At 50.9% G+C, this 22863-nt stretch overlaps 1 long non-coding RNA gene across 1 annotated transcript; it reads right to left on the bottom strand.

Moving 5' to 3' along the window:
• Positions 1 to 2243: 2243 nt before the first annotated feature.
• Positions 2244 to 21997, bottom strand: LOC141576356 (uncharacterized). Its single transcript, XR_012504707.1, has 7 exons — positions 21752 to 21997; positions 16054 to 16184; positions 15806 to 15888; positions 12481 to 12567; positions 11980 to 12133; positions 10671 to 11416; positions 2244 to 4479 (listed from the first exon to the last, which is right to left on the bottom strand). It is a non-coding gene; the product is annotated as an uncharacterized LOC141576356 (long non-coding RNA).
• Positions 21998 to 22863: the final 866 nt, after the last annotated feature.

Here is a 22863-nt window from a genome sequence, read left to right as displayed (position 1 = left end):
GATTTTCTGTTTATCTACTGGGGCTGGGCTGTGTGTAGTTTGCTACAGCTATTGGTGTGAGAGGCTAAAGCCGCCTGTGTGTCCTTGTTTTCATCTCCCCGCTGTCTTTGGGTTTTCCCTAGATACTCCTGAGACATTTACTTCTTTTAGTTTTTTTCCTGTTATTACACAGGGGCCCTAATGACATGGAGGTGAGGCGATGGGGTGGTGGGACAGAGGGGAGCATCTGTAGTCCTGTGATTAGTTCTCATTGAGCCTGTGCCCTGAGCTGTGACCTCCACTAGTGTGTCTCTTTCCCCCAGCCCAATTTGGGTGACACAGAAGGGATTTCCCTTCCCCCAGGTTGGTTAGGCTCTGGTAAAATAATTTCTCATTAAAAAAACAAACAAACAAAAAACAATTTCCCCCAATGAAACAGAATGTTCTGGGTGTATTTCAATAGAGTTATTTTCTCCTTTCCAGGCAGGAAGCATGAGGGGTTTTTCTCTGACCTTCATTCTGAGAACAGGGCACGGTCCTGGAGGTAAAATGCATGAAAAAGAGCATGGGGCCCCTCTGACTGGCCCCCTGGAGTTGTCACACTCAGACTTCCCCACGCTGAGCCTCCCGCTGGCCTCAGGGACCTGTTAAATCTGCCTGCCCCCGAGGTTCTTACAAAAGCAGGTTCTGCCCTGGGAGCTGTGAGTCTCCAGGCCTGCCCGGCTGCCTCTCTTGGTTGGGAGCAGCTTTTCCCCTCAGTTTTCTGGGATCTAAGAAGAGCAGTGGGTTTGCAGCTCCCTCAGCTCTGGTGTTGTTTTCAGGACAGAAGGAGCAACTTCTGAGCTCCACACGAGCTGGACCAGAGGCTGGAAGCCTCCCCTCCTCTGCCTCCGTGCAATCAGTGGCTGTGGTTCTAGCCGAGTTTCTGAAGATGTGGACTTAAACACACATATCCCAGCCCCCACAGGAGCACACAGTCCCATAAATGCCCCCAGTTTCCACTGGTAACTACGGAGCCGAATGGGACACGGGTTTCGGGACCACAGAGGCCTGAATGCACAACTTGCTCTGTGGCCTATTAACGTGGTTGCTCTGGGCCTTGTCTGAAGTGGCTTGCTTACCGCACCTGGTACGTGGGAAACACAAAATAAGTACTAGAACCTTCACTTTTTCTCCCTCCAGGGCCTTCAAACAGAAAGTAATAAGTGAACTCAGTCGGCCTAGTCACCACAATGAGGTCAGTGCAGCCTGGGTCTCCTGAGTGATGGGCACTGACTTGCACGTTAACTCGGAACAGTAGGAGAACCGCCTTCCTCTAACTGGGCATCTCCCCACACCAGGCACGCCCTCAGCTGAGACGGGACCAACTCCCCCATTGAGGTGTGTGCTGGTGGCTTCAGTGTGACCTGGCCCTTCCGCGACATGAACCTGCAGTGAGTGAGGTGGAGCATCGGGTGCAGGGGGGTCCCTTCTGGGGTGGCAGGGGGCCCGGTAGCACCCCGCCCTGCCTGGTGCCTGGGGCTCCCTAACACCTCCTACAGCTCCTGGGTTGGCTCTGGTCCTGGCCACTCCACTCACCCTCCCAGTATCTTTTCATTAAGTCCCTGTTTTGCTTTTATCAGCGAGAAGTGGCTTCTGTTGCTTATTCAGTGAAACAGTGCATCGGGAAACCAGACTATTTCTAACATCAGTAAAATACCAACCTCGGTCAGCTCGCCGGGCAGACCGTGCAGCACAAAGGCCTGCACAGGGCTGTGCGAACGGCTTAAGTGATGGGTCTTCATCATCTGTCTTCAGAGATACAGAAGCTGGTGGATCAGGTAAAACCTCAGGGAGGGATTGAGGAATCCAAAGCTGGTTGGTTTCAAAGGCTAACTGTTCAGACCGGACCCCTGAGCTGTGGTCAGAATCCTAGCTCAACATCACGCAGACTCAGCGCCCTAAGTGCCGGTTGAGGCTGGTGGTGTTCACTTTGCAGGCTCTCGTTGGGGACTCACTGTATCCCTTAAATGCAGCAGAGATTCCAGCCCCCTTAGCCCCCACCCTGAGTGTTCCATGACACAAATCCCGGGAGTGTTTAATTTTCATCTTTGTTTAGGAGGATGAAGGTGGGGCAAGAGGAGACATAAATTCATACTGACTGACACAAGGTCACAGCCAGTACCTCCTCCTCGGAGAGCTATGTGCTCCCACAGTGGTGGCTGGGGGGCTGGACATGTTACGGGAATGACAGGCCAGCCAAGAAACAAGTACCACTCTGAGGGTTGGAGTACTCAGATTTATTACGCCGGCGGGCTCAGAGGGGCTTCTGCTCCGAAGCTCTGAGCACCTCCAAGACGTGCACATGAGGTTTTATAGGGTTAATTACAAGTATGGGCTATTAGCCAATAAGGCTCAAACAACAAAAAGCAAGGAATCAGTACACTGAAGCTTATCAATTCGGAACAGTCACGTTACTGACACTTGTTGAGCTTGGATTTACGAGTTAGCTTGTTAGCCCAGTAAACTGACACTAAACTTCAGATTTACCAGTTAGCTCAGCAGAACTCAGATCAGTAATCTGACACTTGTTACACTTAGATTTGTGACTTAGCTTGTTAGCCCAGCTGGGCTTTTCCTTCACATTCCCCCCTCTTGATGCTTTCACAACCCTTGTTGGGGTAAGCATCATCATTTACCTGTTGCAGGGGCTCATAATTGGAGGCTAACATCTGAAGTTTTATAGCCTCTGTTTGCTCACTGACAAAGCGGGTCACTAAGTTTAGGACACAGGGCCCAAATAGCAGAACTGCAAAAATCAGGAGTAAGGGACCTATGAACGGTGCCAGCCAGGAGGTCCAGCCCCAGGGGCCTGTCCATGGGTTCTTATCTAAAATATGTTTTCTCTTTTCCACTCAGTCTTGTAACTCTTGAACCATTCCTCTGACAATTCCTGATTGATTGGCATAAAAACAGCACTCTTCATTTAGGAAGAGGCATTGTCCCCCCTCTTTGGCCGTGAGTAAGTCCAGACCCCTCCTGTTTTGTAAGACCACCTCGGCCAGAGAATCAATCTGATTTTGCAGAGTTCCCAGGGTTTCTGCTATTCATTGGAGATCGTGGCTGAATTCACCTGTAAGCTGATAATAGTAATAAGAGGAAGAGATGATGTCCCCGATTCCTGTGCCTACCCCTGTTGCCACTCCGAGCCCCACTAGCAAAGGGATAAATTGTATAGCTCGTTTTACTCTCCGTGGATGCTGGTGAGTTATGACAGTGATGGGCAGACTTTGATTATTAGGCATAATGTCCATTCGGGGAGTGAGATAAGCCAAAGCACACAACCCTGCCCATCTGGCAGGGAGGCACCGGTAGGCAAATTTGCCACACACAAAATAAGTCCCATTATTAGAACACCATCTTTGTGTGGGTTGGCACCCTATACCCATACAGTGAGAGGTTTTAATACATTGATTTATAGTTAGATTGCCCTCTAAAGGATTAGTTCCATTGTTGAAATAACATTCTGGTGCCTTGTAGGCGAGCTGTACCTAGTTCAGCCTGGAACTCCTAGTTGTAGAAATGGCATCGCTATGAGTTATGGTGAAAGTCTTAGTGAGGTTTGTCAGAGGTAAGCCAGGTGCTGGATGGAGCCAAGACGCAAGCATAGCCAGCAATCTTTAGCCAGGTCTGGATTGGAATGATTGAGAATCCCATGGACTGCGGCTAACAGCCCATTTATTTGTGGATCCAGATCCCGAGGCTCGGCTAAAGATGGAAGTTTTATTGGCTTCCGGGTAGGTAATAACTTCTGGTGTTGCCTCTGGACTGCTTGTTGGACTGCTTGCCAGCGTGCCTGGTCCTGTACCCCTCCTCCATCACTCATCCCATAATGTGTTTGCTTGGTCCAGCACACCAGCTTGCCGGGTGTGCCATAGCATTTGATGCTAGATAGATAATAAGCCTTAATTGTGCCAATCCAGTAGGATTTTCCCTGATATGTGCACTCTGAAGCGGAGTCATAGCATTGACTCGGCTGATAAATATAAGCTGAAAATACAGGCCGGTACATGGACCACCTGTCACTCGGTTCCATGCAGGTGCATTGTGCAGCCAAGGGGAGTGAGGGCATTAGCGTCAGTAGCATCAGCCTTATGATTTTCTTAGACATGATGCTGCGGTGATGGCACTAATTATAACAAGATATAAAATAGGTATCAGGATTCTATGGCCTATGTTCCAGTCAGGTGGGGCGGCGCTAGCTAGCCCCACTGCTAGTACGCAGACTGGTATAGCAAACAAGGAAAGAGGCAAGGGAGCACAAAAGAAATACATTTAACAGCTGCGTTGAGCTTTCCTCAAGCTTCGGCCGTGCGTTGACTAGCCAGCTTCCGGGTGTGGCTAGAGCAGGGCTCGTCGATCCTTTTCTGGTCCCTTTTGATCTTGATCTTGAGCGGGTCTCCCGGGACACTCTCAATTTTTCAGGGACCCTCCGTCTGAGGTGCAGTCGCTCTCTTGACCCTGGAGTGGTGGATCCAAGGGATGATTCCTGCAACTTTAACAACTGTAGGAGTAGTTAATAGCACTAGATATGGTCCCTTCCATGTTGGTTTGAGAGGTTCCTTTTTCCAATCCTTCACCTATACCTGGTCACCTGGTTTATGGGGATGCACTTGGACCCCTAATGAAATGGGGGTTTTCTCTATCACCCAACCCCAAACTTCACATAGTACTTTTCCTAGTCCCAACAGTTGTTGGTGGAGCCCTAAATTTCCTATTTCTGGGGTGGGATTTCTCATCCTGACTAAAGGTGGCGGTTGCCCATAGAGGATTTCAAAGGGAGAGTACCCAATATTAAATCTTGGGGTGCATCTAATTCGCAACAGAGCCAGGGGTAGAATGTCCACCCAGGGGAGCTGGGTTTCTTGGCTGATTTTAGCTATCATTTGTTTTAGAGTTCTGTTCATTCATTCTGCCTTCCCTGAGCTTTGAGTCTGGTATGCTGTGTGCAGGTTCCAGCGGATGCCCAGTGCCTTTGCCACATGCTGTACAATTTCTGCCACAAAGGCGGGCCATTGTCAGACCCGATGGAGGTAGGTATTCCAAATCAAGGGATAACATCCCTGAGGAGAGCCTTTGTCACTTCCCTTGCTTTCTCAGTCCTGGTGGGGTAGGCCTCTACCCACCCTGTGAAGGTGCAGACGAAAACCAGCAGGTACTTATATCCCTTACTGGGCCCAAGTTCAGTAAAGTCCACTTCTAAATCTTCAAAGGGAGTCAATCCGCATCGTTGTATTCCCATTGGCCCAGTTAGCCCTTGTTTTGGATTGTTTTGTGCACAGAGCAAGCAGCGTTGCGAAACTGATGCACACAGAGTAAGGAGACGAGAAATTAGGAAATATCGCTTTAAGAGGGCCTCCAAAGCCGTTTTTCCCATATGTGTGGCTTCGTGTTGTTGTTGGACTAGAGGATAAGCTAGTCGTTCTGGGATGAAAACCCTTCCATCCGTCATGATCCACCATCCGTCCTTTCCTTTCTTTCCTCGTTCAGCCTGTGCCCACTTGTTTTCATCGTGGCTATATTCTGGGGCAGTGGGTAGCTCTGGCCCTGCCATAACTTTACTGAGTGTTCCCAGGCGGCTGCTTCTCTTGCCTTTTGATCAGCTAGCCTGTTCCCCTGGCTCACAGGATCATTTCCTCTTTGGTGTCCTTTACAGTGAATAACGGCCACTTCCTTTGGATCCCATACTGCCTCCAGTAACTGTAAAATTTCTTCTTTGTTTTTTATTTCTTTTTCCCCAGCAGTCAAAAGTCCTCTCTCCTTATAGATGGCTCCATGTACATGCAAGGTTGCAAATGCATATTTGGAATCGGTGTATATATTGACTCGTTTTCCTTTCCCTTCCCTTAGTGCCTGGACCAGTGCCCAGATCTCTGCTCGCTGAGCAGACAATCCTGGGGGAAGAGACTCTGCCTTTATTACCTCTCAGGTTGTTGTTACAGTGTAACCTGCTCGCCGTTGTCCATCTTGCATGTAACTGCTGCCGTCTGTGAAAAGTTCCAGGTCTGGGTTTTGCAGGGGCTTGTCGGTTAGATCAGGCCTGCTTGCATACACCTCTTCGATGATTTCTTCGCAGTCGTGGTCAGGCTGCCCTTCCCCCTCAGGCAAATATGTGGCTGGGTTTAAGGTTCGCACAGTCTCTAGACGGACTCTTGGATTTTCACATAGAAGCCCCTGGTAGTGGGTCATCCTTGTGTTAGTTATCCATTTGTAACCTGGGCCGTTCATCAGGGCCACCACAGAATGGGGCACCTTTACATTTAAAGTCTGTCCCAGTGTGAGTTTGTCTGCCTCATTGGCCAGGAGGGCTGTGGCAGTGAGGGCCCGTAAACAGGGTGGCCATCCTGATGCTACAGGGTCCAGTCTTTTAGATAAATAGGCCACAGGTCGCTGCCATGGCCCCACATTCTGAGTTAGGACTCCAAGAGCAGTTTGGTCTCTTTCATGTACAGATTAAACTCTCGCGTTACATCTGGTAAGCCTAGTGCTGGGGCTTGCGTTAGTAGTTCCTTTAATTGCCTAAAGGCATTTTCTTGTTTAGTTTCCCATTTGAGGGTCTCTTTTCCTGATCCAGCAGTTGCTTCGTAGAGGGGCTTGGCTATTCTTGAAAATCCGGGGATCCAGATCCGGCAAAACCCAGCTGCGCCCAGGAATTCTCGGAGTTTTCCTTTTGTTTCCGGTCTGGGTATGGCGCAAATAACTTGTTTTCGTTCTGGTCCTAGGGCTTGGTGTCCCTCTGAGATAATAAATCCCAAGTATTTGACTGTCTTTTTGCAGATCTGGGCCTTTTTCCATGAGACCTTTTACCCAGTTGTTTGGAGTAACCCTAGGAGGGCTCGAGTTCCTTTCCAAAAGTCCTCTTTACTGGGGCTGGCTAACAGCAAGTCATCCACATACTGGAGCAGAGTACAGTTCAATGTTTCCCCAGGGAATTTTACAAGGTCTGCGGCTAGTGCCTCTCCGAACAAGGTGGGCGAGTTTTTAAAGCCTTGTGGGAGACGTGTCCATGTCAGTTGAGTTTTTCCTCCTGTATGGGGATCCTCCCATTCAAATGCGAATATGGGCTGGCTCACAGGTGAGAGTCGAAGACAGAAGAAAGCATCTTTAAGGTCTAGGCATGTAAACCATTTGGCATCTGCCGGAATGAGGCCTAGAAGAGTGTATGGATTTGGCACTGCTGGATGTATTGTAGTGACTACTTCATTTACTTTTCGTAAGTCCTGCACTGGCCTATAATCTGTTCCTTCTGCTTTCTTCACCGGGAGCAACGGTGTGTTCCAAGGTGATCTGCACTCAGTTAGGATTCCCTCTTGTCTGAGGCGCTGTATATGCTTCTGGATTCCTAGGTGGGCCTCTTGAGGCATGGGATATTGCTTCTGTCTGACCGGGCTGGCTCCAGGTTTGAGGTCAATCACCAGAAGTACCTGATTATGTGCCAAGCCTGGTGGTCCATTTTCAGCCCAGACTAATGGAAACTCTTCCAGGAGTTTACAAGGATTTTCCTGGAGTTCTCTGCTCTCATACAGACGCCACTCTTCTTCTCGGGGAAATGAGATGGCTAGAATCATAGACTTTCCCTGTAGGGTCAAATATGCCTGTTTCCCAGGGACGAATGTAATTTGTGCCCCCAATTTAGACAGAAGGTCTCTTCCGAGCAATGCTATTGGGCATTCAGGCAAATATAAAAATTCATGTGTCACTAGATGGCCCCCTACTTGACAGGATCGTGGTTGGCAGAAATGGCGGGCAGTTGAGTCCCCAGTAGCCCCTATAATAGTCGCCTTTTTCTTGGTCAGGGGGGCTACAGGTTGGGTCACCACAGAATACTCTGCTCCTGTGTCTACCATAAAAGTCATTGGTTGGCCCCCTATAAACATCTTGACCTTGGGCTTCCAGGGGCCCAGGGGCAGGGAGCCCGGTCTCTCTATTCTGAGTTAACCCCAGCCAGTCCGATGTGATTACCGGCTGGTGGCTCCAGCTGATAAATGGGCCTTTTGGGGGGTGCTCTCTTTCCATCCTTTCTGTTTGGGCACTCGTTCTTCCAGTGTCCTGTCTCCCGGCAGTATGCACACTGGTCTCGGCCCAGGGGCATCCATGGTTGGGGTCCCCTTTTCCGAGGTGGTGCAGGATTCTGGCTGAAGCTTGTTTTCCCCAGGGATGCTGCAAGGAGTGCGGCTTTCTGCTTCATTCGCTGGTCTGCTTCTCGTTGGGCTTCCCGTTCTCGGTTTACAAAAACTTTGTTTGCTACTTCCAGCAGCTGTGTAGCATTCATCCCTGCGAATCCATCCAGCTTTTGGAGTTTCTAGCATATATCTGGGTATGATTGGGCTACGAAGGCAGCATTGACCATCCGTTGGTTTTCTTGGGCCTCAGGATCAAAAGGAGTGTAGACTTGAAATGCTTCACATAGTCTCTCATAGAAGTCAGTGGGGATTTCGTCTGGCCTCTGGGTCACCGTGGTCGTTTTAGACATGTTAGTTGGCTTCTTGGCTCCTGCTTTTAGCCCCTGTAGGATGGCCTCCCGGTATTCACGCAGTGCTTCTCTTCCTTCTTGGGTGTTAAAGTCCCAATCTGGTCTGGTGTCAGGGGCACGTGTCATGGCCCACCCCTCAACATCCATTGTGTCCCCAGGGGCTCAGCCCTGCAGCCATTTTCATGCTTCAGTGAGAATGCGTCTCCTCTCCTCTGTATTGAAAAGAGTCAGAAGCAGCTGGTGGACATCTTCCCAGGTGGGCCAGTGAGAATGGAAGATAGACTCTACGAGGTCAATCATAGCCTGCGGCTTTTCAGAGTAGGAAGGAGTGTGATGGCGCCAACTGAGAAGGTCTGTGGTGCTAAAAGGTTGGTAGTAGAGTACGGGGTGCCCGGGCTGAACAGTCCCGTCTTCCCCAACTTGTTGTGGCCCTTGTGTCTCCCGCAGCGGCATTTGGAGGGCTGATGGTGCTGGCCTTCCAGCTTGTGCTGAGCGGAGTCTCCTTCCTACCGGCTCAGGCTGGGGGCTGGGCTCTGCCTCTGGGTCCTCAGTTTGGGGAGGTGGTGACACAGAGGGTGGTGGTGTTTCCAATGGGAATGGAGTTGTCTGTGCCTTGGGGGCATATGGAGGGGGCAGGCCCATCTCGTCTTCTGTGTCTCCCTGGAAAATAGGCTTTTTTCTGTCTGTCTTTTTGGCCTCGACCGGCTGAGGTGCTAATATCTTGCATTGTCCAGGTCCAATTGAGCAAAACCGAATCCATGGGGGTAGAGTCTGGGCAATATTCAGCCAGGAGTCAATGTAAGGGAATTGATCTGGGTGGCCTGGGGTTCCAGTGATTATTTGATAGACTGCTCGCACTGTTGCTAGGTCCAGAGTTTCTCCAGAGGGCCACCTGACTAAAAAGGCCGGCCATTCAAGCTCACACAAAGTGCGGAGACTGCCAGGGATCATTCAAATCCCATAGTTTCCTGAGAACCCCTTTTTGAAATTCTTAATCATGCAGTCTAGAGGGGTGGGTTTTGACTTAGAGCCTCCCATTCTTTTTAGATGTTTAAGGATAATAGATCTGTTGCTTTAGATGTTTAGGAAGGTAGCCTTTATATCTTTTTCTTCTTTACTCTTCAAAATACCAGAGTTCCCAGAGAGACTACTCTCTTGCTGGGTCTATGAGTTGTTTTAAGGCTAACTTGGTTAGGGACTCTGGGTTCCAGTCACAGCTAATGTCTCTGGAGCTCAAGGCCTCAAGCAGTTCCAGGGACTTTCTTCATTAAATCCTCTCTATATCCTGAACTAACATATCAGGGGCGTGGGACTGATGACAGATGGTAAAACAAATGGACTAGAAAAGGGACCTCCGAGGCCAGGTGAGCCCAGTCCTGAAGGAATTAGTCTTCTAAATTTGAGTCCTGGGGGTCTGAGGCTAGGCAAAATGGGCACTACTTGGGTCAGTTCAGTAGGGGAACAATAAGTCTTGGGTGTTCTGTGACAGAATCAGGTAGGAGACTTTCTCAAAGAAATAGCATCTTAGCCTCTGAGGGCACAAGGGCATTGACTCATTGGCTGTCTATGTCCTTTTCCCTCCCAGTGTAGCCACCCTGTGCCGGTGTCGCAGACAAGACAAGGGAGGGTTTTCGTTGCGTCCGCCTGGCCGATCCCCTCACGGGAACGAAGGTGCCTCTTAGCTTTGGAGGGTCAGTATAAGCCACTGACACAGATCGGGACCCTGAGGGCCTGATACCGCCCTGAGCCGTATGATGTCACCACAGAACTGCAGGTTGGGACTCACTCGAACTCAGTAGCAGAATGCCGTGGAGCTACAAACTTGAGCCTGATCACATGATTCACAGGCCGCTCATTCATTCACACACACACACACACAGAGGTTAACAACAGTCCTCCCACCAATACCAATATCCTGTTTCCTGTAGGAGGGGATCAGCCTCCTCTTCTGTCCACTGGGACAGGACCTGATTCCTGACCTGATTTCCCTGTCTGAAATACCATCAGACGGAGAGCCTGTAGGAGGGGATCAGCCTCCTCTTCTGTCCACTGGGACAGGACATGATTCCTGACCTGATTTCCCTGTGTGAAATACCATCAGACAGAGAGCCTGTAGGAGGGGATCAGCCTCCTCTTCTGTCCAATTGGACAGGACCTGATACCTCCCGGGGGTTCCTACCTTGTCCGGACGGCCAATTGGTGAGTCTGTCCGTCCCTCCACGGAGTCTGGCTCTGGTTGTAGCCCAGCCACCCGGGGGGACCGAGTTGCCGTCACGAAAGAGAACCCGGAATACCGTCGGGCAGCGCCACCTCGTTCGCTGAAGGAGTCCCGTCCCCCGGTCGGCCGGAGCCACCAGTCCAGCTGATCAAGGGGCCGGCGTGGTTGTATCTCACTGGGGCCTCCAGAATTGTTAGGGAAAAGACAGGCCAGCAAGGAACAAGTATCACTCGGAGGGTTGGAGTACTCAGATTTATTACGCCGGCGGGCTCAGAGGGGCTTCTGCTCCGAAACTCTGAGCACCTCCAAGACGTGCACATGAGGTTTTATAGGGTTAATTACAAGTATGGGCTATTAGCCAATAAGGCTCAAACAACAAAAAGCAAGGAATCAGTACACTGAAGCTTATCAATTTGGAACAGATCACGTTACTGACACTTGTTGAGCTTGGATTTACGAGTTAGCTTGTTAGCCGAGTAAACTGACACTAAACTTCAGATTTACGAGTTAGCCCAGCAGAACTCAGATCAGTAATCAGACACTTGTTACACTTAGATTTGTGACTTAGCTTGTTAGCCCAGCTGGGCTTTTCCTTCACAGGCAGAGACCCTCCGCTGGTCCCAGAGGGACTCGCTCCTCTGGCCACAACTGATGGGTTGGACAACAGATCCAGAGGGAGACAGAGCATCTTTCCTGGGAATTTGGAACTGACACACAGAAATCAAGTTCACTCATCTGGGGATTGGCGAGGGAGAGGGGCGGTGGTTGGAATTCAAATGAAACCAGAGCATGAGAGAAAGTTAGAAGTTAAAGAGAGACGGACAGAGAGACTGAGCTTGTGAGAGCAAATAGTCAGAAAGAAGGAAAACAGTCAGGGGACAAAGGAATTCCAGCTCCTGACAGTCTAGTCTGTCCCAGCCCATCAACGACCCCGCAGGATGGTTAATATCATTCCAGTTTAGCAGATTAGGAAACAGGCTGAAAGAGGTGGGGGCTGGGTTTGGGTGCACAGTTAATATAAGTGCCACTGGACCCCTCACTTCCCATTGCCTGAAGGCACCATAATCCTCACTGGGACCCCTCGGTCCCCTGACAGCCCAGCACCCTGATCAAAGGGCCCCTGAGGAAGTGGGAACCCCTCTGAGTGTGGAGAGTTCCCTGCACCGACATGCCATGCATCAGCAGGCTCCCGCTCACCACAGGTTAACATCTCCCCAGCTGTGCAGTCTCCCGACCCGCTTCCCTCCCTGCCAGGCACCCCCGTCCTTACCACCGAGTGTACTGCAGGAATTCAGGCACAGGGATGCCCAAAGCAACACGAGCCCACTGGCTGTACAAACAGCAGACTCCCAGCCCCACCTGGGTTCCGAGGGGACAGTAGGCGTCCTCACATTTCATGTGTCTAAGATAATCTTCTTCTTCAGCTGGAGGTTATAGAGAAAAATAAAAGGTCCAAAACATAGTTCAGTGAGGAATTCCTCCAAGGACCTGACTCCAGAGTCTACAATCAGGTGTACCTACCCCCCAGACTTGGGGTGAAGGTCGATTATTTATCAGCATAACCCCCAGTGGCCCAGCTCCTTGGCTTTGCTGCCCAGAGGGGGCTGGGGGAATGGGTAAGGCCAGGGCACTCTGGAAGAGCACAGAGGACCTGACCTCTCCCCTCCGCACTTGTAAACCCTTCCCCAAATCTCAAGGCATCGGACAGAGAGCCTCCACCACAATAAGGAGATGCTCCCATCTCTTCACTCACTCCTGTCGGTTCACTTACATGCTGAGCATCCAGTGGGTCCCAGGACATGACACACAGGATGGCCGATGGGACAGGCTTGGTCCTTCACCCTGGACCCTGTTCAATCTGATGGAAGAATGATTACTCATAAAGAGTTTCACAAAATTATACAGAGACCAAGGACAAACTGCAGAGTGAACCAAATTTAAAAATATATATGAAGATCCCCCAGTCTCCCCACATAAGGTTAACAGCATAAAGCAAAAATATCTTGCCTTTGATCACCAAGGAAGTTGTCACCCCCTGTCAGGTGGAAAAGAGAGTTATTCTTTGAGCAGGACACAGAAGTGCTCCATCGGATTGGACCAGGGCCTCTACATTCATTCAGCAAATGTGCATAAGCTCCCACTACGTACGGGAATCTTCTAACTACACTCGTTCCCAAGGCTCTCGGGCTTTATCAGTCAACAAAATAGACATGACTCCCAATCACTGGGGGATCAGAGTTTTAGAAGAGGAAACAGGCAGCATGTTAGGGGTAGCAAGAGCTTGGAAAAATTTAAAAAAAAAAAAGAGTGATATGAGGAAACTCGGGTGATGGCAGTGGGGTGGGAGGCAGGCAGGATGGAATAAGGCAATCCTGGCAGATCTCACAGAGTAATGAGCTTGAAGAAGAGTAAATCCGGAGGAAGAAGGAAAACCTGGAGCCAGAGGCCCCCAGAGTGAGGGGGAGAGTGTGGGTGGAGAGGCAGAGCATGCCGGGTCCTGAGGCCTTTGTGACGACTTTGGCTCCTAATGAAATGGTGGCCCATTTAGTGAGTTTTGAGGGGAGGCGTGATGTAGTCCAACTTATGCTTTTGTGTTTGTGTTTTTTTGGGGGGAGGTAATTTATTTATTTTAATGAAGATGTTGGGGAATGAACCCAGGATCTCATGCATGCTAAGCATGCGCCCTACCACTGAGATACACCCACCCCCTCAATATATGCTTTTATAGGCTCCCTCTGACTCTGTGTGGATGAGTGAATGTAGGAAAGCAAAGATGGAAACAGGAGGCTATTGGTGTCCAGGAAGGGCTGAAGGTGGCTTTTAGGAGTGCGGGGAGCAGGGAGCAGGTGGTTAATGAAGACAGAGTATCCAGAATTTTCTAACAAGCTGGATTTGCTGTCTGTGTGTGTAAGAGAAAGAGAGAGAAAGGACACGGTTCCAACATCTGGACCTGGAAAATGGAAGAGATGTCCTCTCCATCCACTGGGTATGGGACAAAGTGGGGCTTAGCAGGTGGAAAGGGGCTGGAATCAGCTCAGTTCTTCAATGTCATGGTTAAGGGGTGTATTACATATTGCCACAGAAATGCCTAATAGGTAGAGGAGTCTGTTTTCTTATTCTTTTTAACACTTAATGAATATAATTTAAATGTATTAATTGTATTATGTGAATGATTTGGGAATTTTATTTCATGCCAAGGTATATGTTATATATAGCCAAATGGAAAATATATCAGAAAAGGGGAGAAATGAGGGCCTTCACATAAACTGACTGTTAATAATGTAGGTAACATTTCAATAAAACTAGTCTTCAGTGCAAAAACCTCATCTTGATGTTACATAAAAATAAATGAAAAAGGACTATGTTGATGTATCATTATTTCATGTTATGTAATAGCCCCAAACAAACACACTGTTTAACTATGAGGCTTGTAGAAATACTATTCGCTTTATTCACATAAATACAGAAATGCAGAAATACTCTAAGGTAGAATAAGCATCTTAGTGGAAATAATACTGATTTGAGCATTTTACATGATATATATGTACTGATTCAAAATTTGGAAAAGTAATTACATAGTAGAACATATGTATGAATGTGAAAGCAAGATGAATGGAAGAAAAAGAATGTGAGTCTCAGGGATAAAGGTCCAGATGGAAAGGTCAAATCAGGGGGTTTTGGAGAAATCGAGAAATTGATGGCATGACAATTTCCAAGGCTGGGTTGCTTCCACCAAAGGAATAGCAGAGAGAGAGAGGAGAGGCCCAGGAACCAACCCTGGGGCACACCCACAGTATATGTTTGGAAAAAAGAGGAGACATTGGCAAAGGACCAGCCAGTAGACCAAAAGCAGAAAGCATACAGAGCGATGGGCTGGAGGTTGAAGCAGGAATACGGGGGAGGAGGGATGGAAGAGCTGGGTCAAATGCTGCTGAGGGGCCACGAATGATGAGGACTGAAAATTGACCACTATATTTCACAACGTGGGGTCACTGATGGCCTTGACAGGGCAGTTTCCTTAGAGCGAGGGATCAGGGGAAAAGCCAGAGTGGGTGTAAAAGGGGATGGCTCAAGGGAAGATGCAGACAGTGAGTTTAAACAACTCCTTAAAAATTTGCTGCAAAGACACAGGTTGGCAATTGGTGGGGGTGAATTAGGGTCAAGGAGTGCTGTTTGTTTCTTTTAAGAGAATGGACGTTTATATACTGATAGGAGCCAACTAGCAGGAGAACAAATTAGGTGAGGTAGTGAAAGAGAGGATGGTTTTGGGAGTGACAACCCAGAGAAGATGGGAGGGATGGGGTCCCAGGGACTTTTGGAGGATCTGGCTTTCGATGCCACTTGTAATAATAGGCGGGGCACCGAGAGTGAGGTCACAGACATCAGAAGGCGAGTGGATGTGCTGGGAGTTGCTTGTGAAATTTCTCTTCTGTTGGCTTGTTTGCTTGTTCAAAGTAGAAAAGTAACTTTACCAGCTGAGGAACGAGGAGGAAGAAAGAGTTACTGGAGCCATGAGCAGAAGATAAGAAAGAGCCTTCAGGGAGAAAGGGACAGTGAAAAGAGCAGGGGGAGACGGGGGAGTGCACTCCCAGAAAGTTACATTTTCTCTTTGACGTCCCCAAACGTGTGATGTGTGATTACCCTTCCTGCTGTCTATGAAATAAAAATTAAGTATGGTTCAGAGGAAATGCTATTTCATTCTAAGAGGCTGCCTGTTTCTCAGGAATGGTCATCTTAAACTGCAAACATTACAAGAAGTGTTGAAAAGATGAACCTGTGTACCTAAAGTCCCCTATTTTCTATTAATCTGGTTACTATTTAGTTCCCCTATCAATAACACATAACCAATACTGCCATGATGGAGGTACATCGATGCTTAAAAGGAAATGAGATCTGTATCCTTTTCCTAAATTCCATGGCTTCCTTAATATGCAGTTCCCCTTGGAATTTAGGAATGTCTGGTATAAGAAGTGAGAAACAGTTTGAGAAAATCCCGGCTCAGAATTACACAGCACAACCGCATCTCAGAAGTATATACAGCCGTAAAAAATTTTAGAAGCAAAACTCCGTAACTACTCTTAAAGACTTTTGCAAACCTGGGCCTGTCCAGATGTTTCCAAACTGGAAAGAAACTCCAATCACTTGCCTTTTACTGGGACCAGACGCTGGTTATCCTTTTCTGTAAAAGCGAGAGAGTAAATATTTTCAGTTTTGCAGATTATTTTGTTGTAACCATGCAGGTCTGCAATAAGAAAGCTAAGAGCACTGGGAGACAGGAAACAAATGGGCATGCCCACACCCTCCTTTCCACTCAAGGCAGCTTCTCTGTGGTGGGGAGCTTTACCACAATCACTTGCTTCTCTGATTCCATTGGTTTCTTTGTTTCCACCTTACTGCTCAAGCTCAGAACTTCAGGTGGGCCTGGTCCTTCAGCATCCATGCAGAGAGAAGGCTGAGCGGGGGTGGGAACCCCACCTGATGGAGAAGAGAGATTGCTGGGAGGGACACTGCGGTGGCCACCATGACACAAAACAATCACACCTTCCGGGGTGAAAGGGAATGAAGACAAGGGAGGGACACAGCAGTGGGACCCCTAGGTCGCCTGCCAGGCTTGCGCTCCCTCCACGGCCACCCTGGGGGCCTGGGGGGTGTTGGGCTTCAGCTACGGTGATTAGGCTGAAGGGACTTAATATAAAGGACCCTCCACCTCCTCACTAGGTTCCAAACGCAGCCACTCTAAGTCCACCCTCTGAGTTTCTGGAACTCAGCTGGAAGAATACATGATCAGGCCAGACCCAGAGCCCAAGCCAAACACGACAGGGGTCACGTGGGGTTGTAACCCCATTCTCAGTGGTCGGGGACTCCTTGCAAATCTGCAGAAATCCCTGTTCTGCCTGATTCCTGGGAGGAACCCCAGATCTCCTCCTGCTCTGTCTGTTCTTCTCTTGAGGCTATTGTCCTGGGGGGATGCAGAGTCCATGAACCTGGCCCTCCAAACGTACATAAGCAGCCTGTTCAATAAAACAAATTATGCACTTTTTCACATTTGCCAGTTTTTTGATTCCAGAAAGGCTGTGGGACTCATTCTCACAGTCTCCTGTGCCCCCACCACTTGGTGGCCCTCTGCTCATGGAAACACGATTTCCCACAACGGCACCCTGCCTCCCAGCTGGTCAGAGAGGAGTGTCCCACAAAGACATAGGTGTTTCTGAGGATCTTGTCCCCAGCAGAAAGACTACCCCTGGAGCAACAGACAGGGATCTGGCCTCCTGAGCCGCTCAGCTCTAATTCAAAGCCTAAAGTGGGGACCCCGAACATTGCTGAATGACTTTCTGAGTCATCTGGACTGGAGGGGCCTGATTTTTCTTTCCAGGAATGGAGGTAGCGTAGTCTCCATTTTCAGGGCTGACATTGACGATGGATCTAGTTCCCCCCACTGCAACGCAGGAAGGAGAGGCCCTTCTATCCCACATCTTGGAAACCCAGCCCAGGGAAGTTCTGAAGCAGTGCATCGCTGCCAGGTCCAGCATCCCTGCAGAGTGGCCTCTGCCCTGAATGAACCCATTCCCTGGGAATTTCCTGCCCCGACACGACCACACCCCAGGCTGTGCCAGAGCTCTGGGGCTCTGCGTGTCCAGGGCACACAGGTGGGACCTGAGCCAGGTGTCCCCTGGGCCTCAAGGGGGAGAGGTCTGCCTCTGCATCAGGGGAAGGTGACCCCTCATGGCTGGCAGGACACTCTCAATATGGACCTCCAGGAGCCCTGGGAGCAGTTTCTCTGCAGGTGATAGGAGCCAACATCAGGAGGGCAGGCCCCTCTTTGTGCAGAGCATCCCGCAGTGCTGGGCCCACGTGCTGACCACAGAATTCTACATGACCCCAGGATACTCCAGGCAACCTCACAACTTCATCACTTGGTGACCTGGGTACCACGGGCTCCTTGGCCATCCCATGAGGGTGGTCCTTGCAGGCATGGTCTCCAGGTGCTCCCGTTAAGAAATCCTCCTGGGTTTCTGTGGTCACAGAGCCCACACAAGAAAATTCTAGTCCTGCAGTGACCCCCACAGATGTCAGCTCCCCTGTGCATGTCCAGGACAAATGACAGCAATTTATTGCCAGGAACCGTGATGAACAAGGGGGTGGGATTCCATACTAAGTTCAGGATCCTGGTAACTCACTCTGCACCCCAAAAAGTATCCATGAGAAATGTGTGTATTGGGATATCTGTGCCCCTAGAAGAGCTGTTCCTGAGGGCTCCTGGGACCCTCCAGCCCCTCTCAAGGTTCTCAGAGCCTGGGTCTAAATTTCTATCTCCCTCCTTTGGTATATGGCCACCTGTGTCTCGTGGTCACGGGTCACTTTATTGCATGACTTGGCATGTTCTTAGTGCTCGTCCTCCACCCCTGCACTAGACTCCCAAGATGTTCCCACTGACCCTTGGCTCCCTGTGTGGGTCAGGGGGCCCTAAGTCTGCACCCTTCACTCTCCTCCTCTACCCCCACGCCTGGGGCCACCCCTAGGTGGACTGGGAGGTGTTTGTAAATGAGTCTTACACAAGGACATGACTGGACAAAGCAGGAGCCCACCCCCGGAAAGCACACCTGCTCCCTTCTCTGAAGAGGATCCCACAGAACAACATTGCCTCCCAGCGGTCTACTCAGGACACAGTCCCCCAGTTCTGGGCAAGGCGTCTCCCTAGAATCCTCGCTTCCAGGAAGAGTCTCTCTGTCCTTCTTCAGAGTTTAGAGTTGTTCCCATGTCCCTGACCACCAAGGTGCCCAGCACAGACCCTTCAGTGACCTAGAGAGACAAGGAAGATATGTGGCCACAGGTCTCACAGGACACACCTGCTGGGACCCCAGGCCAAAGGACCGTCCTTCTGCCTTCTCAGGTGTGGATCCCGTGGTACCTTTTTGCAGGAGGCCCAAATGGGAAGTGGGGCCCAAAGCAGTTCATGGGGCTCTCTGGGCAGGGAAGACTTGGGCCAGGCGGCCTTGCCTGGTTTCCCTGTAGGGCCACTCTGAAAACCCCCGCTCCTCTGGCTGTGGCTGGATGCCCCCCAAGCCTCTGGGCGGGGCCCTTTCTCTCAGCCTCCACTGCCTCCAAAGCCACGCTGGCGCTGGCGAGGGGAAAGAGCTTTCTTGCCCTCTTGTGGCCAAGTTGCCACAGGTCGATGCTGCGGGGAGCTGGAGAGAGAGGTAGCACTTGCTCAGATGTGAGTGGTTAGGCAACTTGACACCCTGTCAACTAGCCGTAAACATTGGAAAGAGGAGTTTCCCGGGAAAGCTGGAAGTTACTTTCAGTAATTTGTCTGAAGATTTCTTTTTTTTTTTTCCCTTAAAGACTCATAAAACCTCTCCCAGGTCATTCCTGGTATGGACCATTATTCAGGGATCAATCAGGAAATGCAGGAGGACAGGGGTGGGGGTGGGGGAGAGGGGAGGGGAGGTCAGAGCCCAAGGAGGGGAGATGCCCCTCCCAGGAGCCACACACTGGGCAGTGGCTGTTGGAATCCAGCTCTCCTTTTCTCAGGCCCATTTCATCTGTGGGGTGTTTCCAAAAGAAACAATGGTGGAAGGGCCATGGAGGACACCTAGACCTCCCGGAATAGACAGGGGGAGCAGAGTCACCATGCTGGCCCTGGGCTTGGAGACAGACCTGCAGTGGAGACCACAGGTCTTCTGAGAAGGCAGTTTCAAAATAAAGGCAGTATGCGCTGAAATACCCAGTTCGAGCGAGTGCTTCATCATAGACATGTAATTTACATAGTTCTTCTCACCAGGGAACTCTGTGTTCCCAACACGCTACATGAATGACGGCTTCAACACACATTCATTTCTGAGATGTGAACAAGTGTAGAGCCGCTCTTTCATCCAGCATAATGGGCATGGTTACACCTAGGAACGCTTACCAAGATTTCTCAGCAAGAGCCAATTTCGAAATAAAGGCAGTTTGCGCAGGAAAAGCCTGTTGGAGTGAGGGCTTCCCCATACACATGTAAGTTATATAGTTCCCCTCACCATGAAACGCTGTTCCCAACACGCTACATGCATGAAGGCTTTGACACACATTCAGTTCTAAGATGTTAGCATGTGGAGAGCCGCTCTTTCATTCAGCATAAAAGGCATGGTTACACCCGGGAAGATTTACCCAGATTTCTCAGCTGGTTCCTTCACCCAGGTTCAAAATAAAGGCAGTTTGTGCTGGGAAAGCCTGTTGGAGAGTGTTCAGAGCTGTTTCGGGCTCTGTCAAGGCTGGAGGGTGGAAACCCTAACCTCCAGTAAGAGGGGCCAGGCCCCCACCCGCCAGGTGGTGTTGCCTTTGTTGGGGAACAGTGACATTTGGGTTAGATATTTTGCGGCTCTCTCTAAAAACTGCTTTGACTTGTTTGCATCCTAGTCACCAGTTCCAGGGCAACAGAAAAAGCATACCCTACATCCCTTTGCACTCAAATCTTCCCAAAAGAGCAAATATTTGCCCATGAAAATACCAGCTGCTCTTCTAAGGCCCCCTAAATACCCAGCAGTGTGGGTGGTGCACTCTTGATCAGGGACAGGAGGAGAGGGACCAGAGGTCCTCCGACAGGCTTGGCCCGGTGTGGCAGCTGCACTGTGGGTGCGTGGTGGGGAGGGCCACGCAGGGAATCCTGTTTGAGGGGCCTCTGTGCACGCCTGCATTATGGTCTGAGGTTTCATACAAAGGCTCCAGGCGTCCTAACTGGTCAGATACAGCCCCCACCCTCGGGCTGGAACCACCAGGATTTCAGTACTGGTAACAGGGACAGTGCCCGGTGTGGGGAGAGGTCATGGGACACTCTGGGGGCAGGGGCGGTGGTGCTGGGGAAGGCAGGGGATGCAGTGAAGGGTGGAGGGAGCAGGGTCCCTTGCTTGGGGGTGAGAGTTCTTGGGGAGACCACAGAGCGTGGTACACACCATCCCCACCCCATACCCCAAATTCCTAGCCCCGCCAACACAGGTGCTGCTCTGCAACCTCTCACCGTGGCTCTCCTGTAAGGCCCCACACAACCGGGCATCTGGCACCCCTGCCCTACCTCCCATCTTGGGACAGATCTCATCTTCTTGGAAACTGCCCAGCAGCGCGAATTCAAGGCCGGCAGCGGGCCTGGCGGAACTGCACTTCAGGTGCCCTACCTGGCCAGGGGTGCGTGCCTGGGCTTAGTCCTCTATCTTGCCCACCGGCAGCCTGGGTCCACGTCCGGTGCAAGCGGAGGCCGCGGAGCCCAGGCTGAGCCCCGCACACGGACAGGTGAGGGGGCCCCCGCCCCACTGCCCCGCTGCCCCGCTGCCCCGCTGCCCCGCTGCCCCGCTGCCCCGCTGCCCCGCTGCCCCGCTGCTCCGCCCACTGGTGGCAGCACCGCCCCAGCCTCCGGCCGGCGCACCTGCAGGTGAGGACGTCCTCGCGACCCCGCCCGCCGCAGCCCCGCCCAGCTGTCCCATAAGCCTCCCCCCAGCCCCCGTCCTGGCAGCGCCCTGGCTCCCATTGGCTCCGCAATTCTGCCCTCGCACGTATAGCCTCGGGAGGACACAGACGCAAGCGCTAGGGGAGGGCCCCGCGGCGTTGCCATGGCTACAGGCTCCGCGCTCCGCGCGGGCCGGCGTGCGCTTCTGGGACGGGCAGCGGGCTCCGGAAGTGTGCAGCTGCCCGGGACCATGGTGGTGCTTGCCGCTGGGGATGGCGTCTTTCTCGGCCGGGCGACTAGTTCTGGCCTGGCCAGTCGGCGGCCGACATCCTGTCTGGGGCGGCGTCCCACAGACGGTAAACGTACGACCGCGCCGTTGGCGGGGCCAGTAGACATGGACCGGGGTGGGATCCGGGTTGGTGTGGCGGCCGGGGATGGGCTGTGGTGCCGGGGAGCGGGTTGGGGCGGTGGGGACAGGGCGGGGTCACAGCCTCGGACTTTCCTCCCCCTCGGGCACTGGGGCTGGGACCTCGAGTCCGGGTAGCCCTGCGTGGCCGCTGCCTCCCAGAACCCCCCGGGAAGGGCAGGCGGAGGACCCGTCTTTTATGAAGCAGGGCCTTACCTGGGTTTTGAAGAGCCCCAGAATCAGATGTTGGAATGGGGTGGTTTATCAGCCTTGTTTATCTGCAGGGAAATTTCAGTTCCATCCAGAAGTTGGCTCCTTCGATAAACCTCAGGAATAAGACAAGGGTCAGTGCCGATTAGCAGTTATCTAGGGCTTGACTCAAAATAGACTGTGCGGGGTGTAGGGATGGTAGATGGGCCCTCCCTCTCAAGGTTGGCAGTCTTCTGGGATTAGAGGCCCCAGTTGAGGATTACATCCTCATCTGCAGTAATGGAGGTTGTGGGAAACATTAACACAGAGAAGGGAGGGGTGTGGCTGCGGTAACTCATTAAAGAAGCCAGGACCCTTGCCTGGCTCTTGTGTAGGAGAGTCTCGCCTAGGGTAGGGCAGCAGTTATCAAAGTGTGTCCGAGGACCCTGAGATGCAAGACTATTTTCGTAGAAACGCTGGTATGTCACCTGCCTTTTGCACACTCTTGCACTCCCGAGTTTCCTGTGGGGTTTTCCAGGGAAAACCTTGTCTGTGATATCACAAAACAGGGAATGTAGAGGCAGATAGAATTCAGCTCTCACCAGTGCAAAAGAGATTTGCAGAAATTAAAATCACTGCTCTTCTTCTCATTAATGAGTTTTGTTTAGAAAAATATACTTATTTTTTGCTTAAGAGTATTAATGGTAACATGTAGTAGGTTGTTATTATTTTTAAGTGAACTCATAAGCATTTTTTAAAGTTCTTATTTAACTTCTAACACAGGAACTATTGATAGATTTAACCCACATAAACAGCAGCCTTTTGGAGTCCTCAGTAATTAAGAGTGTACAGGGGTCTGTAGACCAAGAAGCTTGAGAGCCCCTTGAGAACGGGTGCTCAGGTACTAGTCAGGTGCTTAGTGTTGTTAGACAGATGCCAAGATGTCTTCTGCACGTGCTCCCAGACTCGAAATAATTGGCCACGTGGAGATGGGTGGGTAGTGCCTCCACTATACAAACCAGAAGCTGCTGAACATGTCTTGAGTCTAGGCCATGTGCTGTGCAGGGATTCCCGTTGTATCTGTTCAATCTAAGCCGGGATTCCTGTGCAGAGGCCTGGCCCTGAAGACCCGCTCTCCT

The sequence above is a fragment of the Camelus bactrianus genome, chromosome X (genome assembly GCF_048773025.1).
Source record: "Camelus bactrianus isolate YW-2024 breed Bactrian camel chromosome X, ASM4877302v1, whole genome shotgun sequence".
Classification (NCBI taxonomy): Eukaryota; Metazoa; Chordata; class Mammalia; order Artiodactyla; family Camelidae; genus Camelus; species Camelus bactrianus.
Note: the sequence above shows the minus strand (reverse complement) of the source record. Positions and strands in the feature narration are given on the sequence as shown.